The sequence below is a fragment of the Marmota marmota genome, unplaced genomic scaffold (assembly GCF_001458135.2).
Source record: "Marmota marmota marmota unplaced genomic scaffold, marMar, whole genome shotgun sequence".
Classification (NCBI taxonomy): Eukaryota; Metazoa; Chordata; class Mammalia; order Rodentia; family Sciuridae; genus Marmota; species Marmota marmota.
The window spans coordinates 63,553,848-63,580,212 of NW_026000026.1; the positions used below are offsets into that span (position 1 = coordinate 63,553,848).

General features: G+C 32.9%; 1 non-coding gene across 1 annotated transcript; it reads right to left on the reverse strand.

Annotated features, from left to right (window-relative positions):
- Positions 1–22,347: 22,347 nt before the first annotated feature.
- Positions 22,348–22,513, reverse strand: LOC125619269. Its single transcript, XR_007350757.1, has one exon. It is a non-coding gene; the product is annotated as a U1 spliceosomal RNA (small nuclear RNA).
- Between the last annotated feature and the right edge of the window lie 3,852 nt (positions 22,514–26,365).

Consider the following 26,365-nt stretch of genomic DNA (forward strand, 5'->3'; position numbering starts at 1 on the left):
AGCTTTGTTATACATAATTCAGCATAAGAAAGTCTAATCAAATTTCCTGAAGGCATTGACTTTCTGTCCAAAGATAAATTTTGCAAGTAAGATTGGAAACAAAGAGATTATGAAACCATTTAAGGAGTTACGTATAATGGTCTTAAGACATCTGTATTCTGAAAATACCAATATTTATTCTTCTGTATGTTTACTCTTAAATTTCACTTATTTATATCTACTCAATTATCTAAATGTGTAGAATAGGTAGATGCTTAACACATGCTTTCAATAAACAACCAATTAAAGATGCTTTTGTGCAAATAAAGTGTAGGAGATTTCTATAGTATCCCAGCTTAAAATCAAAGTGCTTTTTTCAATAACATAAATCACAAACAACTCTGACCTTATTCATATGACATTTCTTTGCCTGTAATTTCCTACTCATTTGATAGGTCCTTTTATTTTTTCATAATTTGGGCTTATGCTTAGATATCAAATTTTCAGCAAAGACAGCATACCTAGAAGAACATCCACAGGTACTCTTGGTGACAGGATTATCTCATTAATTATATACTTTTCCTCAATGATTTAATGTTCTCTTAATTATTATTTTTTTATTTTATATTTTCTCCTTGCCTGTTCCTTCTATTATGCTAAAACATACGGAATCATATTTACCTTGTGTTCATCCTACTATCTCTATGGCCTGGAAGGCTCTTTGACACATGGCTGAAACTGAAAGCAAATTTGCTAAATAAATGACTAAATGAATACACACATACCCCTCATCATTTGAGGGAACTTACTTACACTATAGGTCTAACTATTCTGGATTCTATAGAATTTTAATGTCTAGACAGCATATCCAGAGGTTTACACATTTCATACGTAGCCCCCCAAAGTGATTTTTCAGATGTAAGTATGAAAAACTTTATTCTTACAGCAGTATTCCTAAATTTCAGATCCCAAGACCAATAGCAAGAACATCACTAGGGAATTTATTAAAAATGCAAATTATCTTGCTTCCACCCATATCTATTGAATGAATCACAAACTCTGGGGCCAGAGCCCAGAAATCTGGTTTAACAAGCCCTCCAGGTGATGCTAAAGCTGAAAGCCAGTACTTTAATATAGAGCCGTTCTTTGAATAAAGACAGCTGTTTCTAACTAGCTACCAGTGGTAGTAAAAATTAGCAATATTTTTCCACTAGGTTAAACATTAAAACATGAAATAAATCGTTGATCATAACCTCCTAAAATATGCCAGTTGAGAAGGATAGAAAAGTTAGACTGAATTTCATAGGGAGGCTATAAAAACAACCACAATATTTTAAGATCACAACTTAACCAGTGCTAAAAATTAATACTGCTCATTAGAATATATAAATCATGGCTTCTCCCTTGCAATGTTTATTCTTTTTTAAAAATGGGTGTGCTCAGACTATGAGGCACTATGCAGTATAAATTGTATAAATACTTGCAAGCCATATTTTTTCTTAAAAGGCTTGATATCCAGTACAGGTAATGGAGCTGTTTTTATGATTATGATTTTATTTTTCTTTTATTAATCTATTTTAATCAGCAAATTTATGAAGACAGTGCACGACAGTAAGAGATAGGAAGCACGTTTTCCTTTCCACTTTTCTTCTAGTCATCATCAGCTTTAGCATATTACAATGCAATCTCACTCTCTAAGAGACAGCTACAATTTGTCATTGCAAAATAAATCAAATGGCCAGACTGTTGTAGAGAGTCTCAACTCAGGACTTATAAGCTAAAAGGGTTGCTAAGGATAGTGGAGTACAATCTCCAGGACCCTAATTGACTCCACTTTGTTCTGTAATAATAATTACAGCTCTTCTTAATTGAGGCCTGTGAAATCTGCCAGAGAGTTTTTAACTCCCCCCTTTTTTTAGACTTAAAAAAAGGTCAAACTCTTTCGAAATGAGAACCGATTCCTCTTTTTTTATCACTGCCCACCCTAAGGAAATCTTCTGAAATCCTGTAAATTATTACTTGATTGCTATTCAAGCAAGGAGAGTTTACCTGATAGGATGTACAAGAAATACAATGAAAAGTGTTTCAATTTTCAAACTTTCCCTCAATCTCCCCTGAAAAATATAAACCCAATAGTTTCTATCACTTTGAAAGAATGGAATGTTTTCTTAAAAAAGAAAAATTTATTGCCTTAGATTGTTCAGTTAGAATTTGTCTTTATCCTGTGGGAAGCATACTTTTCTAGTAGCCAGAACAATTTAATTGGTTTTCTTAAAATCATTGTTTTACTTGAGGCATTGCCAACTTAAATATCTTAAATATTTTACTCAATTACCTAGAGTGAAGAAAAGTATTCAACATTTGCAAACAATCTCTTATAGTATGCTTTTATTTTAAATTATCTCAGGTCTTTTATTAAGTGGGAACTTATGATAGACATTTAGAGATTTTTTTTAATTTAAAACTGTTAAGATATTTCTTCATTTCCTATAGAACATTATATTTCAGAACAGAAATCTGAACTTATTGTTTTCATAAAATTAATTCAATAAATTCTGTTTAGCCATACACATGTTTAAAATATAATTGGGGTGAAAATTTGAGTGAGCTTTGGTTTCTGCTATCAAAGACGTTTACTTTAGTGGATTATTATTAGAAGACTCAGATTTCAATCATTAATATGCTCAATAGCTTTGTTCAAGTAAATGAGAGACCTGAAATAGATTTATGTACTAAAATGACTTTGGGAGGATTCTAACAGTACAAAAGCTAAACTAATTCAGAATTCCTCCTCTCCTTATTTTATATAATCACACACATAATGATTTTTTTTAAAAATGCGTATTTATATATATTTATTTATACTTATTGTATTTATCAACAAACAAGCATATGATGAAAAATTAAAAGCAGAAAATTAATTATAATTTGGTATGGGGCAGTCCATGAGTACTCTGTTCTCAGACACATGTCCTAATTGTTGGGACTACAGTTCTGATAAGCACACTGGGATAGAAGACATAATTGTTAGTCTGTGAGTGAAAAGAAGCTTGGAATTGTCTATTGTGAATAAAGCTCAAAGCAAAGCAAATGTTTGAAAATTTCTTGTAAAGAAAGGATGTAAAACACCTTTGAATTTTTTTCTAACATTTTTTATTGATGTATTGTAGTTGTACATACTGATGGGATTTGTTGTTAACATATTCATTCTTGCTTCCAATATACAATATGACATCATATTAATTCTCTATCACTCCCCAGGACTCACCCTCCCCCACCACTTCCCATCTCTAAGACCCTGCCTCTATTGATTTCCCTTTGATTTTCATGAGACCCATCCCCATCTTTCCTCTCTAGCTTCTGCATATGGGAGAAAAATGTATGAACCTTAACATTCTGAGTTTGACTTATTTTGTTTAACATAATGTTCTCAAGTTCCATCCATTTTCCTGAAAAAGACATAATTTCATTTTTGTTCATGGCTGACTAAAATTTTATTGTGTATATGTATCCCATTTTCTTTATGCATTCTTCTATTCATGGACACCTAGTTCCATAGTTTGGCAATTGGGAATTGTGCTGCTATAAACATGGATATGAAAGCATCACTGTAGTATGATGACCAAGGAGTGGTATAGCTAGGTCAGATGATGGTTGCCTGCTTAGCCTTTTGAGAAACCTCCATACCGATTTCCACAGTGGTGGTACTACTTTATAACCTCACCAACAGTGTAAAAAGTGATTCTTTGCCACATCATCTCCAGCATTTATTATTGTTTATATTCTTGATAACTGCCATTCTGACTGGTGTGAGACAAAATCTCAGTGTAATTTTGATTAACATTTCTCTATTTGCTAATTTTCCTGAACATTTTTTTCATATATTTGTTGGTCATTTGTATTTCTTCTTTTTTTATTATTGGTTGTATAAAACATTACAAAGCTCTTGACATATCATGTTTCATACATTTGATTCAAGTGGGTTATGAACTCTCATTTTTACCCCTTATATAGATTGCAGAATCACATCGGTTACACATCCACGTTTTTACATATTGCCATACTAGTGACTGTTGTATTCTGCTACCTTTCCTATCCTCTACTATCCCCCCTCCGCTCCCCTTCCATCTTCTCTCTCTACCCCATCTACTGTAATTCATTTCTCTCCCTTGTTTTTTTTTTCCCTTTCCCCTCACATCCTCTTATATGTAATTTTGTATAACAATGAGGGTATCCTTCCATTTCCATGCAATTTCCCTTCTCTCTCCCTTTCCCTCCCACTTCTTGTTCCTGTTTAATGTTAATCTTTTTCTCCTGCTCTTCCTCCCTGCTCTGTTCTTAGTTGCTCTCCTTATATCAAAGAAGACATTTGGCATTTGTTTTTTAGGGATTGGCTAGCTTCACTTAGCATAATCTGCTGTAATGCCATCCATTGCCCTGCAAATGCCATGATTTTGTCATTGTTTAGTGCTGAGTAATACTCCATTGTGTATAAATGCCACATTTATTTTTATCCATTCATCTATTGAAGGGCATCTAGGTTGGTTCCACAGTCTAGCTATTGTGAATTGTGCTGCTATGAACATCGATGTAGCAGTATCCCTATAGTATGCTCTTTTAAGGTCTTCGGGGAATAGTCTGAGAAGGGGAATAGCTGGGTCAAATGGTGGTTCCATTCCCAGCTTTCCCAGGAATCTCCATACTGCTTTCCAAATTTGCTGCACCAATTTGCAGTCCCACCAGCAATGTACAAGTGTACCCTTTTCCCCACATCCTTGCCAGCACTTGTTGTTGTTTGACTTCATAATGGCTGCCAATCTTACTGGAGTGAGATGGTATCTTAGGGTGGTTTTGATTTGCATTTCTCTGCTGCTAGAGTAGGTGAGCATTTTTTCATGTACTTGTTGATTGATTGTATGTCCTCCTCTGAGAAGTGTCTGTTCAGGTCCTTGGCCCATTTGTTGATTGGGTTATTTGTTTTCTTATTGTTTAATTTTTTGAGTTCTTTGTATACTCTGGATATTAGGGCTCTATCTGAAGTGTGAGGAGTAAAAATTTGTTCCCAGCATGTAGGCTCCCTATTTACCACTCTTATTGTTTCTCATTCTGAGAACAAACTTTTTAGTTTGAGTAAGTCCCATTTGTTGATTCTTGTTTTTAACTCTTGTGCTATGGGTGTCCTATTAAGGAATTTGGAGCCCAACCCCACAATATGTAAACTGGAGCCAACATTCTCTTCTATCAGACGCAGAGTCTCTGATTTGATATCAAGCTCCTTGATCCATTTTGAGTTAACTTTTGTGCATAGCGAGAGAAAGGGATTCAGTATTTCTTCTTTTGATAAGTGTCTGTTTAAATCATTTACCCATTTATTGATTAGTTTATTTGGGTTTTTTGGTATAAAGTTTTTTGAGTTCTTTATATATTCTAGATTTTAATCCTATGTCAGAGAGTAGCCATCAAAGATTTTCTCTTGTTTCGTAGGTTCTGTCTTCACACTCCTCATTATTTCCTTTGCAATGCAGAAACTTTTTAATTTGCTGTCATCCCTCTTGGTATTATTCCCTGAGCTTTAGGGATCCTATTGAGAAATTTGCCTTTGCCTATAAGCCGGAGTGTTGACCCTATGTTTTCTTCTAGGGGTTGCATAGTTTCCATTCTAGTTCCAAGGTCTTAGATCCATTTTGGATTGATTTTTGTGCAGGGTGAGAGATAAGGGTCTAGTTTCATTGTTGTACATATGAATAACTAGTATCACAGAATCATTGTTAAAAAGGTTGTCTTTTTGCCAATATACGTTTTTGGCACCTTTATCAAGCATCAGATAGATGACTCTATCAGTGTGGGTTTGAATCTGTGTCTTCTATTGTTCTATGCACCACTGGTCTATGTGTCAGTTTTTATGCCAGTACTCTATAGTTTTTGTTACTATAGCTCTGTACTATAATTTGAAGTCAGATATTGTGATACCTCCAACATTGCTTTTCTGGTTTAGAATTGCTTTGGCTATTCTGATTCTTTTATTCTTCTAAATTCCAAACCTTTGAACATTTTAAATGTCATGTCAAGAACACTTTAGGTCATTGGATATGAGTTACAAGTATTTTATAAGTGGGAAAACATAAAGCCAGGAAATAAAAATTTGAGTAGTTTCATAACAGAATCCCAAGATCCATGAAACAAGAAAGTTGAAAATCCTCTTCATCAAGACCACATTCATAAACAAAGCACATGAAACTCCCACAGATCATTAAAGATGTTATTGCAATAAAAAATTACAAACAAACAAGGGCAGAAATCCTACAAAAGTGGAAACCTATATATCATATGAACTTTGGGAATCTTTGTTATGGAAACAATGACCTGAAAAATAATATAAAATGATCAAATGTACAATAAATACATAAAAATGAGTTTGGGATTCTGGCAATAAGTATAAAATGAATGGAAATATATAAGAGAAAAATAAAGCACCTAAAAATCAATATCACCATTGAAATTAATAATATGACAAATCAAAGAACAGAGTTTGACCACTGGCAGTTTGAAACTTGGAAAATAGTCTAAGGGAAAACTTAGGAGGTGAACATGTAATTAAAGTGTTGGAAAAGTGAAAGAGAAGTTAAAACATAGGAAACATAAGGAACCATTGTACATTTGGTGAGTTGTTTAAGAGAAAAGGTTGGGGAAAACAATAAGCAATTTAGATTATAACAGAAACAGTTGCAGAGTTGAAGAAGGACATGACAATTTTGGAAACACAATGAATCTTAAAGAAGTGATGAAAGGACAGAACATAAAAGACAAAAAGCAAATCTTAAAAAGGTATCAGAAAGAAAAACTTCTACAAAGGGGAAAGCATTGAGACACACTGGACTTTTCATCAATAATAGTTTCTAGAAAATGAATGACAGTATCTTCAGAATGCTGAGGGGAACAGGGATGGCAGGAAATCTATTTTTTTTTCAGTTAAAAATTTATTCAAAATTGAAACATATTAAAAGATTTTTTAAATCTTAAATTATAAAAATAAAGTCTATTTATGGAACTAAGCCTACAAAATGTCTTATTTCTGTAATAGGTTTGTTACAATCCACTTGACATTGAAGAGAGGAGGATGCTCAAATTTACCATTGTCCTTTAAAAATTGTATTTGATTCCTACATTCACTAAGATTACATAAACAAATAAAAGAAAAAGAATTTATTTTCTATCAACCTGTGATTTATTTATCTTTATAAAATTCCAGAATTTTTTTGTATTAGAACAAATTAGAAAGTTTAGAGAAAATTTTGAATGCACAATCTACTTGCATAATTAAGGGTAATACTAATATTACTACTAATAAACAAGAAATTGAAAATATTCTCTTCACATTAATATTTATATGTTTCCTAGTGCAAACAACAAAATCTTCATAAGAATTTAGTGGAACCATTTTAAAACTGGTAAAATTATTATTTTCTTTCACTGATAGTTACTATTTTTCCAAATGCAACATATCACATGCTCATTAGAAAAGATTAATGATTCAAATATAGACATACAAAAATGGTGACTCCCTATTATCTGCTCCATTCAACCTTTATAACTCTTTCTGTATTTTCTTCCATAATAAAGATGACATGAATGATATATATAAGTTTTTAACTATAATACAAAAATGCAATGTTCTACTTAAGATATAAAACATAACAATACCTACCATGATCTCCCAGCAAGAAAAAGTAATTACTAATTTGAATATTTTTAATCATTAAAAGGACTTAATTTTAAATAACTGAAAAATAATAAAGGAGCATTGTACTATGTTCATGAATGGGAGAGAAATCTGATTAATTAAAGCTTATTTAATATACATGCATTTATTCATATATGAAATGTTTCTAACTAGTATTCAAAGAGCTTTGATAACATTGCAGGAGATGATCCTCACAATCCAGATTAAAAAAAAGAGTCATGAATAATAAATTTATGAAGATAATACAGTAGAAAAGGAGAAATATTTACCCATGGAAAAATATAAGACATTAAGATGTTAAGGCATAAGAGACTGAATTGGTGAAGGAAGACCATATGAACACAATTGTAAATATAGGAAAAAAAAAATATATATATATGTGTGTATATATATATATATATATATATATATATATATATATAATTAAATAAATGCAGTATATAGTAACATTTGGGAAAATATTATTTTTATTTATTCATCATTTTTTCCAATTAAAAACTTAAAGGATTGAAGTTGTATAATTGGTATCATTATGGAAAAAATTATATCAAAATTCTAACTTTTAATGTCAATTATTCATTATTTTAAAAGTACAATATGGAGTTCTGCTCTTCTATTCATTTACCAGCAATGACATAATTTCATTTTTCTTTACAACTGAGTAGAACTTCATTGTGTACATATACCACATTTTCTTTATTAAACTGTTGATGGGCACCTAGTTTGTTACTACATCTTGGCTATTGTGAATTGTGCTACAATCAATATTGGTATACATGTATCACTACAGTATGCTGATTTGATCATGTTAAGGTAAATAAGCTAGGCTCCAAAAGTCAGGGTTGTATTTTTTTTTCATCTATGGAAACTAGACAAAAAAGAAAAAATAAAAAAGGAAGATCTTGCAAAAATAGAAGGAAAATCAGAAGAGGGATCAAGGGGAATAAGGAAGAAAGAAAAAGAGAAAGAACTAGAGGATAAAGTTGATCATATTACACTAAGTACATGTGTGAAGTACAATAAACAAACTATTTGTCCAATATCTTTTGGTTTAAACTTATTGATATCGAACTATGTTGAAGAAACACTATTCTAGGTATTTTTTCTAGAGAAAATATCTCCCATGCCCCCCCAAAAGGCATAAGGTTGTTCTCTGAGCACAGCAAAATATTAGAACCAATATAAAAGATTACTAATGGAGGTGTTGATAAGTTGTCATATATATTGGTGGGAGAAACCATAAAGCAGCCAACAAATGACACAGTCTTATGTAATCACAATAGTAATGAGGGGAAAAACCTTAAAAGATTAAAAAACTGCTCCATGTAATAAAATGTAAGATATATAATATAAATTTCTATAATAAAGTGTAAATAGATGTTAAGAACAGTGAAGATTAGAAGAATTCACTCTACTCCCAAGCCAACATATTATCACAGCACAGTCACCTGAACACTAGTAGAAGATACAAGATTTCAGGATGAGAGACAAAAGATTTTGGCGGACACAACATCTTTGTATGTGGTGCTGAGGATCGAACCCGGGCCGCACGCATGCCAGGCGAGTGTGCTACTGCTTGAGCCACATCCCCAGCCCAAGACAAAAGATTATTCCTCATGGTATAACATGTACCTTGAACTTCAGGCTCACTTCCGCCGTCCACCTTTGCATGCTCCTGGATGCTGTACATATGATGATTTCCTTCACAATCATGAAAGCCTGATCTTAGGAAACTAGTAAAGCATTCAACATTTGCTGCATAAGGAAACATTTTTAATTGCTGGACAATAAATAAATCTTCCCTATGCTGGTAGGAGTTTCTGTCTCTGTGTTCTCAGGCTGTTCTTTACAGAAACATCCTTATAAAATTACTATGGCATAAAATCTTAAGCAAGATACACAGAAATGCTGTGGAGAATTATCTCCCCAAAAGAGCACGAATGACATATTGACTTCAAAATAGTAATGCTACCTAAGGGGCAAAAGAGTAAATGTATCAGAAAGATTTTAAAAGGTGTTAGGATTTAGATATGAGGTCTCCCTCAAAGCTCATATGTGAGGTGATGCAAGAAAGTTTAAAGGTGAAATAATTGGATTAGGAGAGCCTTACCCTAATCACCATATTAATCCACTAATAGGGATCAATTGGATTATAAATGTAGGCAAGTAAGGTGTAGCTGGAGAAAAATGGGTTAGGGTCTTCTTTGGGGTCTGTATTTTAAAAGCCCTTGATAAGTGGAGATTTCTCTTTGCTTCCTGATATCCAAGTCCTCTGCTGGTTCCCTTGCCACATACTTTGTCCAAAATGTTCTGTCTCACTTAATGTTCAGAGCAACAGAGCTGACTGTGTATGAACCTCTGAAACTGTGAGCCCCCAAACAAACTTTTCCTTCACTAATATTGTTCTTGTCAGGTCTTTTGGTCACAGCAGTGAAAAGTTGACTAAAACAAAGGGTTTTGAAAATAATATTTTATTTGGAAAATGACTTGAGGAGACCAACTTCCAGAAAGGAGGGTGTAATTATTGACAAAAACAAACAGAAAAAGATAGATTTAGAAACAAACCCTACTCAAAGACATTCATGAACTGAAACAATTCATGCTATAAAACATATATTCCAGAGATGAGAGAAACATAAACCAGCCACTGTATAACTGAGGTTTCCCTGTTAATTGTCAGTATGAGCAAGTTTAAGAATCTGTGTGTTGATCATGAAAAGTGGCACTACTGATATAGAATGACAATAGCCAATGTTATGTTGATTTTATAGGATTTAGTGAATGTGAAAACTTTTCCAATACCAAACATGAAGCTACTCTCCTCATAGGCATTTTATATATTCTGAAGCTGTGGAACTAGAGGAATGTATCCTTCCCAAACTGCTGTTGTTTTTGATCACATGATTTGCTTTGGACTGTGGAATTTAAAGAGAAGTGACTGTGTGTCAGTTCTAAACTCCAGGAATAAGAGATGTTGTTCATTTATTATCCTTTTGGGGAGTTTCTGATATTGATCAAAATAAGCAGATATACAGATATTTGAGGTAGTCAATGTCCTTGGATCTAGTAAGAGATATTTGGAGCATATGAAATTAATGTAGTCAATTTCACAACCTGGGTGTAAAAATTCTAAATGAATCCTTATTATATTACTGACTTTTTTTTTTTGCATTTGTTGTATAGTATTAGTGTGATCCTTGATAGTTACTATAGAATTTGGTACTTAGGTGAAAGTGAATATAGAAATTCTTTGAATGTGTAACACTGATTGTGACAGGCAGTCAGTAAAAATATATAAATTGAGTCAGGTCGGATCAAGGAGGCCAGTTTTGAGTGAGTCTAACAAGTTGGAGACTGTCTCCAGGGGAACTGAAATGTCAATTCCTGTAAAGTCCTTCCTCCACCATTATCAAGAACCTCCTCCTGCTCCAACCTGTGGCTAAGGTAACCTGTCCCAGGATTCACCCCTCCCTATAGGGAGCTATACAGTAGTTAATTAATGTGTACTGGGCTGCACCATCCTGCCCTTCTCCCTTCAGCCCACCTTTTGGCCATTCCACCTAGCATTCCTGGGCCTAGTCACTACTCAGGAAGGAGAAAGATAAGGGGAAGAGGACAGGAGAACAAAGGAAGCCTAGGACACATTAAAAAGGCAGAACACCTCGCTTCTTGGGATACCAGGATACCAGCAATGGCCCTCTTCTCCCTCCTGGGAGAAGTCTGTGTTACTCCTTTTTTAATAAACCCTGCTTTATATGTTTGCCTCTGTGTTCTTCTCTAATGTTCAATCTTCAACATGTGAGGAAGCAGAACTCGTCACTGATGACCAGCAGTATCAATTGGAGGAATAATGTTGAGCAAAGAGCAAACTGCTATAAAAGTTTGGAATTGAAATGATTCATGTAGTTGCAAAAAATTAGCAAATCAATGAACTATAATAATCTGAAAGAAAAACATATAGTCATGATCTTGTGGAGTTGAGTGAGAAACTTTTGAGATAAAATGGCAGAAAAAATAAGTTATCTACTAATATTATACAACACAAGAATTTATATGCAAGACGATTTTTTTTAAATTAATAGAATATTTTATAATGTAAAACGATTATACAAAGTAAAAATCAAAAAATTAATCCTGGTATCTGTACAATAACAACAAACATAATAAAAGTACAATTTTAAAATGCCTCCATATGCAATAATATCAATATTATCAGCCGGGCACAGTGATGCACACCTGTAATCCTGGCAGCTCCAGAGGCTGAGGCAGGAGGATTGCGAGTTCAAAGCCAGCCTCAGCAAAAGTGAGATGCTCAGTAACTTAGTGAGACCCTATCTCTAAATAAAATATAAATAGGGATTGGGATGTGGCTCATTAGTTGAATGTCCCTGAGTTCAATCCCCAGTACCCCCTGCTATATATATATATATATATATATATATATATATATATATATATATATATATATATATATATATTATTATTATTATTATTNGACAATGATTGGATTCTCAGTTTCTAAAGGCATTTGATAGAACAGAATTTGGGTGCTTTATATGAGGAACAATATAGAAGAGACATCAAGGATAACATTAAGAATGGTACCAGAGGGAAGGAGAAATGGAAGGATGGGGCAGTTAGAGTGAAATTAAAATAAACAAACTATGTTATCTGCATGTATGAATATGTAATAGTTAAGCCTGCAATTATGTCTAATTATGATACACAATTATATATATATATATATATATATATATATATATATATATATATATATATATAATCAAATATATTGCTAAAGAACAAACTTTCAATAAAGTGAGATTTGAAGACTAATTTGACTTTTGTTTTGGTACTGGGAATTGAACCCAGAATATCACTGAACCACTGGGCCACATCTCCAGCACCCAGACACCCACCTTTTTTTGAGACAGGGTTTTCCTAAATTGCCGAGGCTGGCTTTAAAGTTGAGATCCTTCTGCCTCAGCCTCCCAAGATGCTGGGATTATAGGCATGTGCCACCTTGCCTACCCTACTGTACTTTTGTTAGTTATTTATAAAACAGGCAAAAAAATGAAAAACTTCCAGGTATGGCAAAATAATCTCCTTTCTTAAGATATCTATAGCAGGAGCAAGGAAATAGCACAGGGTAAAAAAGGGATTCGTTATCACCAGGTTATTTTCTTTGCATTGATTTAAGCAGAGAAGACTTGTCCATTATGCTAATCAGTTTGACTAAGCCCTATTTAATTAGCTGCTCTGGATCTTCTATGTTGTTTTATTGTTTATTTTTTTAAACTAGCTTATTTGAGGATTTGGCTAGCATCCCTCCCCTGACTTCTTTGAATGTCATATCTGACAAGCAAACAACTTTGGTTTTGGTTTGATGATGTGGAAATTTAAAACAGGTGACTCCAGTTAGGGCCTGCTATCTTTTGTTTAACAACATGGAAGGAATCTGTTAAAGATATACAGAAGATTTTCACTAAAATTATTATTGAAAAAAAAATAAGGAGACATAAATATTTTGTAAAATATTGTAGAAATTATCCCAAGAATTGATATATAGTGTTAGAACAGTGGCAGTAAAAAACCCAGTGTTTAAATTTTGGGAGGATGTAGAAGAGAAGACATGGTGAATCCTAAAATTTATATTGATTTATAGATAGCAATGATGATTCCTTTTGAAAATGAAAATATAAATTAGTAACATAAAAATAATTTAAAAATACACAAAAATAAAGAATGAGCTTCAAATCAATATGTAGCAAAGCTTTCTGTGGAAATTAATATCAATATACAAAGATAAATAGGAAATCCAAATACTACTAAATACTCATGCCTGCTCCCCAACCCCCTTTCTTTGGTACTAGGGATTGAACACAGTGGTACTTAATTACTGAGCCACATCCCCAGATCTTTTTTTTTGTATTTTATTTAGATACAGGTCTCACTGAGTTGGTAGGCTGGTTTTCAACTCATAATCCTCCTGCATTAGCTTCCCCAGGTACTGGTGTTATAGGTTTACACAATTGCACCTGGATGCTAATTCCCTTTTTAAAATTGAAGCTATTACTAAAATCTAATGAATAAAATTCCAAAATTCTCCAAATCAATTGGAAGTTAATTTTTCCAAGCATACAAGGAAAAAATAACAACAGTCTTTCATAGTCTTTCAGAGAATAAAGAAGGAAAGTTTTCCAACTCTTACACAAGTCCTTGCAGGCTTTCTTGTATACATGAAGACTTTACAAGATCCCTCATAATTCTAAACCCTAAAAAATAAAATAAAATAAATCAAACCAGAGAAATGTCAATACTGTTTCACATCATGAATAAATCACCTTTATTCTGTGAATGCAAAAAATGATAGAAAATTAGTCCATAAAATCAAGCATATTAATTTAAAATGGAGAAAAAATTATGATTATACTGATAAATGAAGAAAACATTAAAATTTCAGCATAAATCATTACAAAAATTCTTTAAATATTAGATCAAAAAGAAACTTTCTGATAATATGAACAATATTTATCAAAACTCTATATGATATTCTATTTAATGGTAAATTACTGAAAATTATTCTTCTGAGGTTGAGAGTAAGGCAATAAATGCCCACTTTTAGTATTTCTATTTATTATCATTCTGAATATACAGACTAATGGCTATAAGAATGAAAATTGGTATGATAATAGAAAAGAAAGAATAACTTCCATTATTTGCTGATAAAATTTTTGTGTATAAGAAATAAATTGTGAATAAAGCTAAATGAATAAAAATGAATTGTAGTTTGCACAGACCTTACCATTCAGCAATAATGAGAACCACATATTTGAAAACAACAACTTGGATGAATCTTTGGGGTATTATACTGAGTGAAAAGAGCCAATCCCTTAACATAGAATTTTGAAAAGATTAAATTTTAGATGAACGTCAGGGATAGAAGTTAGTACTGGGAATCAGGGATGGAGATCAGTATTGGACATGGTTATAAAAGGGGACTATGAGGGATTTTGTGGTGGTAGAATTGTTAACCTCTGAGCTACACCTGCAGACCCCTTTTTAAATATTTTAATTAGAGACAGAGTCTTGCTGAGTTGCCAAATCACTTACTAAGTTGCTAAGGCTGGCATTGAACTCACAATCCTCTTGCCTCAGCATCCCAAACTGCTGGGATTACATGCACAAGCTTATACATGAGATAAATCTGTAAAAAGCTGAATATACATGTGAGGTATATGTGCTTGTGCATACACACATAATGACTTCATGTAATATCCAGGCAGTCTGAATTAGATTTGTGGATTGTGTAATTTCACTATCATGATGGTGTTATTCCACTGTAGTTTCATAGTGTTCCTTAGGAGAGACTGAGTAAAGTATATGTAAGCTCTCTTTATTCTTTCATACAATTACATATAAATTTACTATTTTCTTAATAAAACTGTCAACCAAAGTGATATGAACAGTTATGTTTCTAAGACCTTGTGCTAAATATAACTTGAGAACTAATTCCATGGGTTTTATTGAAATTTTATAATCTAGAAATTATTGAATACTCTAATTCAGCTATTTAATTAAAGACCTATAGATTACTGACATCAAATCATTTTACTAGTATTTTTTGCTCAAGAATTCTCATTCTTTCTTTTACACCTTTGAAAGGAAAGTGACCACAACACTCAGAGCAACCAAGAGATCTTTATTGCAGCAGTGCAACAGAGGAGAAGAGAGAGAAAGAGAAAGAGAGAGAGAGAAAGAGAGAGAGAGAGAGAGAGAGGAAGCGCACACAAGAGAGAGACATAGAAAGCAAGAGAGAGCAAGAGAGAGAGAGAGAAAGCAAGAGAGAGAGGGGCCCGGCAGGAGGGAGTTTTTATAGCCCAAATCTAATGAGGTCTCTGGGTCTGCAAGCTGCCTTGTTGGCACAAGGGGGGTTATGTGTTCATCCTTGAGCAGGGGGGCGAAGTGCTCAGCCTTGAGCGGGGGGCTTGGGCGTTTGAGCTTGAAGCAAACAGGTGATAAAGAGCCAGACAGAGGGTTTGAGTGACCGGGTCACCCTGCAGCTAACTTTGTTTGGCATTCCCTGCAGACAGCTTACTCAGCCTGTCCTGCACCTAACAATCTTGATACTCATATTCTCTTGAATTCTTTTGACCCTCACACAACACGTATTTTAACTCCCTTAAAATGTATAGATCTTAATTTCAATTACTATTTTTTAAATACACTCAAAGTCCCTTAGAAGTATATTCTCCACATTTAACTTACACTAAATTTATATTAAATAGTTTATTACTTGGTTGCCAATTCTTAAAGTCCTTTATCCATTTCATTTTATCATATCCTGAATTAATGAAGCTAAAAGACATTTCTGTGACTACTCACAGACTGGATAAAAATCATTCAAATTTCTAGTCCTACCATGAAATCATGATTAATAAACTTAACTGCACACTAAAATGAATTTAGAAAGTCCACTCATTTCTTTAATATAATTTACCTTTTTTTTTCTTTAAAAAGATATCAAATTTTCTATTTCCTAGATTCTCTAACCTTGGATTTTCCATTTACTCTCATTAATTTGCTCACATCCTTGAGAATATAAAAGATATTGGACATGAACTACTTCATCTTTCTATAACACCTTCTAATTGAACTGAATTTGGAATTCTACTAACCCTCTACCCATCTGATATAATAGGGACAGTCACATGTTCCTATCATGGACTAATATGCACAGCTAAACTTCTTATTTTACTTGATCACTCCCTAATACTATTCCTTCTAATCTTCTTTTCAAGGTTCTCAGTCCCTTTGGTTGCCTCTAACTCTTTCACTGTGCTTAATATATTGGAGTTCTTCAAGGCCTTATCTTGCATGAATTTTTCGAATCCACACTTTTCCTAAAATGCTCTAAATTACCACTGTATGCCAAAGAACTTCCAAATGTATATCTGTATCCAAACATAACTTATCTCCCTGTTTGAAATTCTCTCTCTCTCTCTCTCTCTCTCTTTATTTTTTTATTTTTATTTATTTATTTATTTGTACCTTGGGATTAAATTCAGGGGCATTTAACCACTGAACAACATCTTCAGCCCTTTTTTGTACGTTATTTAGAGACAGGGAGTCACTGAATTATTTAAGGCCTCACTAAGTTGTTGAGGCTGGCTTTGGACTCACAGTCCTCCTGCCTTGGACTCCAGAGCTGCTGGGACCAGAGAGGTGCTCCACTGCACTCGACTTGAAATTTATTCTTGAAACTAAAAGCCAGCATGTTAGAAGCTAGCATCAGCATTCCTACTCTAGTGGTTCCAGTAGAAACCAAATAGAATAATAAAAATCAACTACACACTTAGTTGTACAGAGAAGCATTCTATACATGCACAATGTCATGCAATAAACCTCTCTACTGTGTCTAAACAATAACTGCATGGTTATGGACTATGGATCCTAATGCCAAAAGACATGCCAAATATTGTTTCTCACCTTCGTAGTGCTATAAAACTAATGTCATTTCTTACCTAACTATTAAAAAGGCTTCAAATCATTTCCCTGATTTCATTATTATTTAGTTATATGACTTGATACTCTTTGAGCTTTCTATTTTTCATTTATTGTTCAGATTCATCTCTTTAAAAATATATCAACTGTCATCTCTTCTTTATATCCTACCCTTCCTAGACTAAAATTAAGAGTCTTAATAATATTATGTTTGGACAAACATAAACTAGTTAGAAAATGAGATTTTTTTTTTCCTTTTTGTACTGGAAATTGAACCCAGGGTCACTTAACCTTTGAGCTACACCTGCTGAACCCTTTTTTAATATTTTATTTAGAGGCAGAGTCTCGCTGAGTTGCCAAAGCACTTACTAAGTTGCTAAGGCTGACATTGAACTCAGAATCCTCTTGCCTCAGCATCCCAAACTGCTAGGATTACAAACATGCACCACAGTGCCCAGCTTGTAAGATTTTTACTTGTTTAATTCTTGGAATTTGAATCCCAGTTCAATTCTCACCTCTTCAAAAAAATCTTTCCTTACTTATCACACAGAAGCGGTTCTCCTGGACCTCCAGTTTATACAGCAGAAAAAGAAAACCAGAGGTGGCCATCTATTTCCCTGGAGTTCTAAGACACTTCCCAGGAAGCCCATTCCAGTTATATCTCTTTGGGAACATGGAAGATAATGGCATAATCAAAATCAATCGTATAGAAATAAAGAAAGGAGACATGCTTCGTGGTGACCAACCTATGGACCTTCTTGAAAATGTGATATTCATACATCTGTGGCACCAATTAGAGATGCCAACATGTAGTAGAGCCTACCCACAAAACTGAACAATTTCAGAAGCTTTGTGGAGATGTCAACCTGGCTTGAATCCTTAGATGGCTGGTCTTAGTAAATTTAAGACCAATATGATTTAAGTAACTTCTATGATCACAATCATATAAAACTAGAGATGACTAAAATTGGATGTTTTCCTAAACAGGTCAATGTTTTCTTAAATTGGTCAATTCATTAATTAAAATGGAAATATAAAAATACTTTGGGATAAAGAAAAATGAAAACACAACATATCACCATATACATATTGAAGTAAATCATTTCTAAGATGAAATTTTATATCTATAAACACTTGTATCAAAGAAGAAGAAGACCTTAAACATTACTTATCAAGGAACTTGTAAAAGGAAAATAATCTAAGCCCAAAGATAGCGGGCAAAGGAAAAAATAATGATCAGAGTAAAATAAATGAAATAGAGACTAGAAAAAACAATAAAAACACTGCAAAAAAAATAAGAATTTTTCGAAACTTTAGTTAAATTAAGAAATACAGGAGGAAAACTCAAATATAATCAGAAAGGGAAAAGGAGACATTGCAACTTATACCATAGAATACAAAGAATCATAACAGATTGTTACAAACAAGGATATGACAATAGTTGGATAACCTAGAAGAAATGGATAAATTCTCGGACACATAAAACCTACCAAAAGTAAATCATGGAAGAATCAGAAAATCTCAACAGACCAATAATGAGTAAATAGACTGAATCTGTAATAAAAACATCTAGTAGTATACTTTATCATCAAAATCCCAAAATCTTTGCTGATAAAGTTAAAGAATAAATACCAATTCTTTTCAAACTCTTCAAAATATTGAATTTAAGGAACTATTTCTGAACTATTTTTATAAAGCCAACATTACCCTGATTCCAAAGACACTATAAGAAAAAAAAATTATTTAAGGCCTCAATGCACATAAGTGCAAAAACTCCTCAGCAAAATGAAAGCTGACCAAATTCAATAACATATCAAAAGGATCATTCACCATGATGAAGTGGAATTTATTCTTGGGATGCAAGAATGGGTCATCATAGGCAAATTAATACGTGTGGTACATTACATTAACAGAAGGAAGGAACAGAAAACATGTCATTGTCTAGTTAGATAATGAAAAAAAATTGACAAAATTCAAACTCCTTTCATAATAAAAACTCAACAAATTATGCATGTAAACTATGAACTTCAAGAAAAAAAAAGCATACATAAGCACACATCTAGTACTATACTTGGTAAGAAAGGAAGAGTTTTAATTTACAATTCAGGACTTAAATAGGATACTCACATCCAACACTGATACTAAACATAATATTGGAATTACTATCTAGGTCAATTAGATTTTATTTTAAAGGCATTCAAATAGAAAAGAAAGAGATAAAATTGTCCTTGATTGCTGATAAAATGATCGTTTTGATAGATTACAAATAAATAAAATATTAAAAACAAATTTAACAATGTGAAAACCTTGTAAAGAGAAACCTATAAAATTTTGATAAAACAAATTGAAGAAGAAAAAAATGGAAAGATATCTATGTTCATAGATTAAAGTTAATATTGTTAAAATACCTGTTAATGATAATAAAATAATAATAAAGTTAATATTGTTAAAATCACTCTTCAAAGTGATCCACAGATTCAATGTAATTTTTATCCAAAACCCAAATTTATTTTTTCATAGAAAAAAATCTTTAAAATTATATGGAAACACACACACACACACACACACACTCACACATTTGAATGGCAAAAAGCAAAAAGAGCAAAACTGGAAGCATCCACTACATGATTTCAAGATATATTGCAATGCTTTGGTGATTAAAATATCATGATATTGGCAAAAAAAAAAATGACACATTTCTCTCTGGAACAGAATGAAAGAGCCCAGAGATGAGCCAATATAGGAACAGTCAATTGATTTTTCAACATAGATATAAAAAATGCATAATGAATAACAGAAAGTGTTTTAAATTAATGGTGATATTAAAACTGGATATCCATATGCAGAAGAGAAAAATCAGACCTGTATCTCATACCATCTACAAAATTCATATAAAAATGGATTAAATACTTATACATAATACCTGAATGCTGGAGATTTACCTGAGGCTGTAAAACTAGTATTAGAAATAGAATAAATAAAAACAAAACTGATCAACATTGCTCTTCAATGATTTTGGATTTGATCACCAAAATTCAATCAACAAAAGCAAAAGTTTACAAATGGGATTATATCAAACTAAACTGTATCCACACAGAAAATAATCAGCAATACACAAAGATAATTTGTGCACTGGGAGAAAATATATGAAAGCAATACATCCAGTAAAGTGTTAATATCCAGAATATTTAAGGAGTTCAAAGGACTCAATAGCAAGAAAACAACCTATTAAAACCAAGGAAGGGACCCAAATGACATTTCTCCAAAGAGGACACGCAAATGGCCAACAGTTATTTAAAAAGAAAATGTTCAATATTATATATACATATGTATATATGTGTGTGCAAATATATACATAAACACACATACATGCACACACATGCATACACACATATGCCAAAAAACAGGATAGGAATGTATGTATAAATGTAGTATATTACTATTATATTGTATGTATTTACATATTATGCTATATTTTTAATTGCTTTCCATGCACTAAACTAAGCTTGGTTCTAAGTCAATTATTTACAAACATACTAAAGCACTACTACGATTGGATCCATCTAGGAGGATACTGATGCACAGTAATTTCCTGTGTGAAGTTACAATAAATACTCTATAAGCAAATGCAAGAATCATATTCATAAGCAACTGTGTTGAAACTTGGGAAACATCAAATCATTTTGCCTCTCTTAAAAGATCTTAAGGCAGTCTTCCTGTCACTTAGCCTTTCAGAGTTTAGAACACTGTCTTAAAAGAAAGTAGTTCTAAAATTCCTTGATTATATTTTAAAAGAACTATTTCATCTTGAAATTCTAAGCCAAACTCTTTCAAACAATTATATGCATGTTCACTAAATTTGTATTGTATGGGTACTGAAAATATTCTTACAAAATATCATTAAATTCCTCAATCCAATTCTTAAGTACTACAGTGAAGATTTTGAAAGTCTGGGAATTAAGGATGGGACAGAAAATATTTCCCTTGCATTTGTCTTTCTTCTTCAAACTGTTATTGTTGTTTCAACCTTATCTATTAATAATTGAAAATTGATATTGCTTTGGAATTATTTTGAAATTATATTTTCTAGCAAATAAAATAAAAAGAACCCTAGAGGAATTTTAAGTAATGGGATCTTTCTACAAATGTCTTCTATTTGTAGTCTGAGAATATTGTCTACTCCTAGCAAAAGAAATTCAGTCCATCAATATATGGTTCTGTTTCATTATACCCTGTTAAATGATCCTAAGCAGGCTAAGTTGTTTAGTCATGGTCCTTTTGTCAAATTAATATCTTCTGAGAAATGTGCAAGTACAAACTTTCTCCTTAGGAAAGGGTGGCAGCTAATTAATTTGGTTCCTGAAAGATTGTTATTATCCACTTCATTCCAAAGCCATCCTGTTGTTGGTAGCTGCTGCTTTTAAATTTTTAGAATTTCCGAAATAAAGACCACTTTTCAAAATTGCTATTGGGCTATAAAGTTATAGTAAGCAGATTAGGTGCTTAATGCAGTTTAGAACTATTATCACTGAGATGCATAGCTTTATTTGTAGATATTTCAGTGAAATTCTAAATTAGACAATTGAAGATGAGCACTTACTAATATAAGAAAAATGAGTCCAATGGATTTTACCTGATATCTATATTAACTTTTAGACCCAAATCAAAAAATAGTTATAATGAACCAGACTAAGAAGCCTTTTTTCCCCCCTTCTTTGGACTTTTTCCCTCTCCTTGCTTTCCTTCCTTCCTCCATCCCTTCCCTTCTACTTGGCTTCCTTCTTTTCCTCCCTCATCCTTCTTCATAGCTGAGGTATGAGGTATGATGATGAATTTTCTAGTAAAGAAAATGCTACAAACTGAAACCTTGCTTTCGTGGTTCATTTTTGTCTGACAACTAAGGTAATATGATTATATCTTTATAAACCTAATCATAATCAGATTAAAAATCCCCAAATTGGAAGATTAGAGAAGATACTGAAATAAAATAAAAGTAAAAGATTCTGCTCTTTGGAAGCATTTTTGAGGAAATATAGATTAACCCATTAATTTAGAAACTTCTTTTCATGTGGTTTTCTTTCTGTTCATTCATTCTGTTCTTTCTTACTTTCTTTTTTTTTAGACATGGGAAAGCACAAACACACGTAGTCCCCCACTACCAAAAACTATGCTGCCAGCTTTTACATCTGGGAAAATCACAGGGGTCAGCCTATCTGGAGTGTAATGGATAAACCTAATCCTGGAAAAATCACCTTTGTGACCATGGCATCTCCCCTGACAGGTAAGTATTCATATGATTCTCTTAAATAGATTTGTGGCTAAATTAAACATGAAATCTAATGAACCTTCTTTCTGTTTCTAGACATATCTACCATTTTTTATTGTTACATTGAACTCCTATAAAATATTAGTTTTTAGTGTTGCAAATTCCCCTGAAGTTGGCAATTTTTATTTTCAGGTTTAGGAAGAGAAAGATTTGAAGGCATGTTTTATTTCAAGAATTTCATGCCTAACTGATTAGTTGAAAGCATTTTAGAAGTTAAAAAAAATGGGGATGGTTTCAATACGTTATAGTTTTCTATTAGAAAAAGTTGAATACAGTTTTTCCACAAATATTCTTATGACTATCTTTAAGGGAAGGAGAGATCTTGAATTCAAATAAATAGAAATACAGATTAGAAGGCTGAGGCAAGAGAATCATGATTTCAAGGTCAGCTTCAGCAACTTAGTGAAGTCCTAAAAAACTCAGAAAGACCCTATCAAAAAAGTGCTGGGGATATGGCTGAAAGCTTAAGTGTCCCTGGGTCCAATCTCCTAATCCGTTACCATATGAATATTTCCTTTAATTCTTGTTCTTCTTTTCCTTAATTCTATGGAGGAAAAAAAGGGCACCCTACAAGATTTAGTACAAAACATTTATTTCTCACAAAGGAGAGAAATTACCATACATAATTATTTTAAAGTGGATTTAACATCTTTTAGAATAATTGTTCAATGTATTTATTTTTGTTAACAAAAGTATTCTTTGATGGATCATATATGAAATTTATTTTTAAAACCCCTGACTCAACTACAACCTGGCATTTATTATCAGCTAAATATATGAAGAATTTGATAGAAGCTGCATGTGGTTTTTGGATCCTGGAAAAGTGCTATTTTTCTCAATCATCAAATACTTTGGTTTTTCATAAACAAAGAATATATTCCAAGAGAATAGGTAAATGATAGTATTTTAGTTACACACTACTGGAGTATATTTGAAATAGTTGTTTCACAAATTAAACCAATCATTAATGCAATATTTCTCAAACTCTTGGCACCTGCAGACCACTGAAGAGAAATATGGAACACACATGTACTATAATACTTAAGTAAATTAAGAAAAATTGATTAACTGCAATAAATACAAGACATTATGAAATTGTTAATAATTTCAGGTGATTTAGGAATGATACTACACTTATACTAATCTATGCTTTTCTAATTTAATGATAAATGCCTATAATTGTAGAGCAGTTTAAATATCCACTTCCTTGTCTTACAAAATTGTAACTCATATGTCATGTCTCTCACTAGAAGTGGATACACATATTTCAATGACTCTCAAAGAGTCGTGTATACTGGAGTCAAATGTGAAGTGAGGAATTGTGGTATTATTTCTCCTTTACAGAAATTTTAGTACTTTATCAGAGAGGATGCTGTCAAAGGCTTGTCTTAAAGTTTTGGCCTGCTGACCTGGATCAACAGTGGGTATCCAATAAATAAGAAACAAAGGTGGGGGTTGGGGGTTGGGGAAGGAGAAAGAAAAAGAAACAATTCCTATTCTTTTTGATCAAACTTACTCTGTATTACAATTTCTATGGAAATGAATTCATTTATGTATTTATACAATGTGTACATATTAGTATGTCCAATTTTCTGGTGGCTTCTGTAGAGTCAGTTTCAGACTGCCTGGCCAGTTAGACTTTAATACTTATATTTGTTAAGGTGCAATCATATTTAGTCCCATTCTTAAAAAATACCATGTATTTGCTATTGGATGGCTAATTTAGATCTCTAACTCCAGCCTCATCCTTGAGTTCCTGGCTAACATGCCTGCCTGCACAGTCACCAATGCACTTTATGTGTCTGCTAGGCACCACAAACTTAACACTTCAAGACATCACTTTCGAACCTCCCCAAGATTGTCTTTTCTCCCTCCTCCAGCAATTGTATAATAATTCAGTTGATTGCTCTAGAAAAGTATTTATAATCATTCTTCTTGCTTCTCATTCTCTTATATCACACACCTAATGCGTTAAAATGTCTCTGTATTTAACTATCAAAATATCTGCTTAATTTATTCACATTTTTACCTTCATTTTTCCACCCTAGGTCATATCTGTTTCTCTGAGTCATTGCATTATTCCTAATTTGTCTTGCTGCTTTTGTTTTTGTGTTCCTAAAATCTTTTTATCTGTAAATAGTCTAAGAGATTGCCTTAAAATATAAATCCATAACTTAGTGTTGCCTATTCACAATTATCCAGTGTGTCACACTGCCCTTAGTTTAAAATCTGGAATTCTTCCCTAGCTTTAAGAAACTTTCCCTCATTTTGTACCATCCTCTTTGCATCCCCTGCTCTTTCCAAACTCTCACCATGATGCTTTTTACCTTGGTTTACTGACTGGCAATTCATTTTTCCAGCCAAGAATGTCTCCCAATCAGGACCTTTATCTAGCTATTCTTATTGCTGAGACATTCTTCTTCCAAATGCAGATGTCTTTGTCTTCTCCCTTTATTGCCATCCTTCTCAAATTTTGCTTCAACAGAGAAACCACCAAGAAATAAAAGAGCACTGCACTTTTCCCTATGTTTTTTTTTTTTCCTTTTCTCTCTAATATGTATATACCAGGGATCGAACCCAAGGGCACTTAACTACTGAGTCACTGAGCCACATCCCAAGCCCTTTGTGTGTGTGTGTGTGTGTGTGTGTGTGTGTGTGTGTGTGTGTGTGAGAGAGAGAGAGAGAGAGAGAGAGAGAGAGAGAGACTCTCACTGAATTGCTTAGGGCCTTGCTAAATTGCTGAAGCTGGCTTTGAATTGTGGTCCTTCTGCCTCAGCCTCTAGAGCCACTGGGATTAAAGGCATATGCCACCAAGCCCAGCCTCTGAAACATATATTCTACCTTACAATTCATTTTGTATATATGAATGTGTGTTGTACTATAAGGTTTTCCCTTTCAGACTGTAAAATCTATTCAACTGAGGAATTTTTCTGTTTGCTTACCATATGTTCTTTGTACTTGGAGTGTGGCACCTATCTGGCATATAAAATATACTAACTCGGTAGAAAAACAAATAGTTTAAGCAGAAAATTTACTTTGTAACTATAGTTATTTAAATGGAGAATGCTGTTTGTGGTAGCAGGATATCTATGAGAACAGAATAGGACATTACTTCAGTGATTCAAACAAGAAAATTCCATAGCTTGAACTATAAAGAAGTAAATGGAGCTTAAGAAAAATAAATGAACAGCAAAAAACAAAAACAAAAAAGATGTGAGAACTTTGAATATCCAAATAAAAAATTCAAGTGAATATGAGATAAATAGTTCAAGATCAAAAAATAACTTCTGGATTGGAGACATTCTTTAGTAATTTATATACAAGTAGCAGCCAAGGCTGTAAACTCAGACACAAAAACTTAGGGAGATTATGGAGGGTAAGAGAATCTTGGATGAGTATATATATATATATATATATTAGGGTAGAGACTGGTGAGCTTGCCAACAATAAAGGCAGGACACAGCAGAATTTAAAAGAGACAAGGATAAAGGCTTATCATTGAAACCAAATTTTAATACAGCAATTTTCAGAAAGATGTAGTAAATTTTCAACCAGCCTCAGTCCCAGGCCACTACAGATGCCAGATAGAGAGCAACACAGAAATGTGGAAAACAACCTCTAGTCCTTGCTCTCTGTAAGAAACAAGAAGCCCAAGAAGAACCAGAAAGAAGAGAAGGTCAATCTAGCACAAGCAGTGAGTGCCCATCCCTGTTCACAGTTCCAACTACCTCAGCAGAGATAATGTTTTATTTTTCACTTAGAATTTTTGTTGTTGTAGTTGCTAATTGTTCATATGTGTATAAATATATGTATAT